This window comes from Pezoporus occidentalis, unplaced genomic scaffold (assembly GCF_034315485.1).
Source record: "Pezoporus occidentalis ecotype Australia unplaced genomic scaffold, CSIRO_AGI_Poc_V1 ctg207, whole genome shotgun sequence".
Taxonomy (NCBI): domain Eukaryota; kingdom Metazoa; phylum Chordata; class Aves; order Psittaciformes; family Psittacidae; genus Pezoporus; species Pezoporus occidentalis.
Window position 1 is genome coordinate 269,485 of NW_026913932.1, and position 2,626 is coordinate 272,110.

The window sequence follows — 2,626 nt, forward strand, 5'->3', positions numbered from 1 at the left end:
CACTTCATATCTCATTTTCAACAGTAGGAACTTGAACAGAAATTTGGATTAAAATCTTGAGAAAGCTCATAATATGAGACATGCTTTCTTTTGGTGTTGGTTCTGGTACTTTTACACCTGCTGTCCTGGGCAGCTGAGAGTCTCTGTAAGGTAAGTTTAATTTCCAGGGCTCAAATTGTCCTGGAGACAATGCAGAGACATGTGAAGGTTCAGTATCAAAACTTGGTTTGGTTCCTCTGCTTTATGAAAAGGTAGACTCCATTCTCACTTCTTCTTAGAGATCCCAGTGGTTGCAGACATGAACACTGGAGAGCAATGGGCCAGCACTCCAGGGAGCAGTGATCCTAAAACCTTCTTCCCACATACCCACAAGGAACAAAACTTGCAACTCCCTCTCTGAAATGAGGTTGCCCTTGTGAAGAAAGGGCTGTGAACTATTTGCTTTTTGATCACTGCTTCTGTATTTTATACTATGGTAAAATCTTAGTGCAAGGTTGTTACTGCATGTTAGGAACATGAGGAATCCCTTTGCACATGTTATAGCCATGTGGCCACTGATGCAGTGCTGAGGGCAGCAAGGACAATCTTTGTCTAGGCAGAGACATATGAGTGAAATAAATTAATGCCTTCTGGCAGATGATACTCAAATCCTGTTCTTTGGTAGAGGGGCTATGGAAGCAGGGTATAGACTGCAGACCAGTGATGCACGATTCTGCATGCTGGAAATCAACTACAGCACCAAAGAGACAGTATTAGTGGTTTGACAGTTCATTGAGCAGCCAATAACCCATCCGATAATGGAGCTATCAATAACAGAAATACCAAGCTGAAAATAAAGTCAACAGGGCTGAGACAGATAACTACTAGCCAGTCCAGTTCCCCAGTGAAGGAGCAGTGAGCAGTCTATAGTACAGAGCTTGTTTCCCTCTGTGTCAATACAAAGAGGCAGGCATTACAGTTGAGCTGCCTTCAGCCAGCATCGATATGTTATGGTGCTTTTTTCTCTAAGAGAAAGAAAAAGAGATAAAAGGGGCCCAGACCTGACAAGCTGGGAGAAAAGGGGTCTGCCTTGCTGTCTTAGACGTAAGATGCACCTAAGTACATGCAATGCATTACAGTATCTGTTCTGAATGCAGCCCAACACTAAGACAAGGTTGCAGGAAGCAGCACCTGGCTTGGAACAATGCTTCCCCTCCTCTGCCCTCCTGTGGTGTGGGGAACCCCCTCAGAGACACAGGTCACAGGGCTTTGTGCAGGACCCTGCAACTCCCACAGCAAACCCCAGGAAGTGTTTCAGAACCCCCTTTATCTCAGTAGGAAGGGTAAAATGCCACTAGCTAGTACTTATTTGATCTGAGGGCTACCGCCAGGCTCACATCACTCCCACTGACGGTTAGGGGAATGCTTGCTCAGTGTGGCTGTGCTGTACATTTGATCTCCCTTTTCTCCAAGGTCACCCGTGCTAAGAGGGCTCACCAAATCCATAAACAGATATTGCAGCCCTGCTGACGCTTCAGGGCGAATGTGCTTCACATGGCAGGCTTTACCTTAGTACAGGGGTGGTAAGTAACCTGAGCAGCAATTGCTTCAGAGGTCTGATTTCCAGCTCATTTAAGTCACTTTGAAGACTTGTTACATTTGGTTAGCTCTGGATCACTCTTCAAGTGTGGACATGGTCTCAAATGCTTTAAACAGCATTTCAAGCTGACAGCTTATGGCAATGCAGAGCAGGTACTAACACCACACTGTGCCAAACGGCTGAATGTCGACAATGCAGTGTGCTAGCCCAGCTCCTGGGAAAGAGGGAACTCACAGCATCCTGCAAGTCAGACCCAGTGCTGCAGCAGCAGCTGCAAAACATTACCCATCAGAAAGGCCATTCACACAGCAGGGTTTGACTCCGGCAGCCAAAGCTGCAAGCCTTGCTCCCCCAAGGCTGTCACAGCACGACCATCACTGTGTGCCTTCGAGGCTACCTCGGCATGCTTTGGACACGTCAGTGGGGTGCTGTCGGTAACTGGCTAACACACAGTGATGCTGTTCTTCCTTTAAAACTGTTGTTGGTGTGGAGAAAAACAGAAGCGTGGGGTTGTGAAAGCTATCCTTCTGCTCAGAAAGGCAGTTTTGAGAAAGACAGCAGCCTACTGCCAGAGAACTGAACACATGGTAAGTGTTCCTTCACACTCACAGAGGGGTTAAAGGCCCACATCGGGTTGGGCTCCTTCTAGGAGAGTTAAGACAGTCCTCTGCCCGAACCTACCTTCTCTCATTCCATCCTCCATGGGCAGCATCTCGTCTTTTCTTGGTTTTGCCCAATCGCATTTCCCTGGTCTTTGCAAACTCCCTGAAGAGATGGTTATCCTAACAAATGGCAAGCAAAGTCTCTGAGTCATTCTTGCTGGCCAGAGCTCTGTCTCTGTTGTTAATTGGGGTTTCAACCCAGCTCTGAATACTTGCAGCAGTGTGTAATTGTCAATTTGTGATCTCTGGTTTTAAAGCCCGACAAAATCAAACACCCAAAGTAGCTTTTGTGCTTCACCATAGGATTCTCTGGGAAGCACCAGATGTTGTCAAGCCAGTTTTAGTTTCTGCTCACAAACCAGGTATTCATGAAATAAATTTGCTG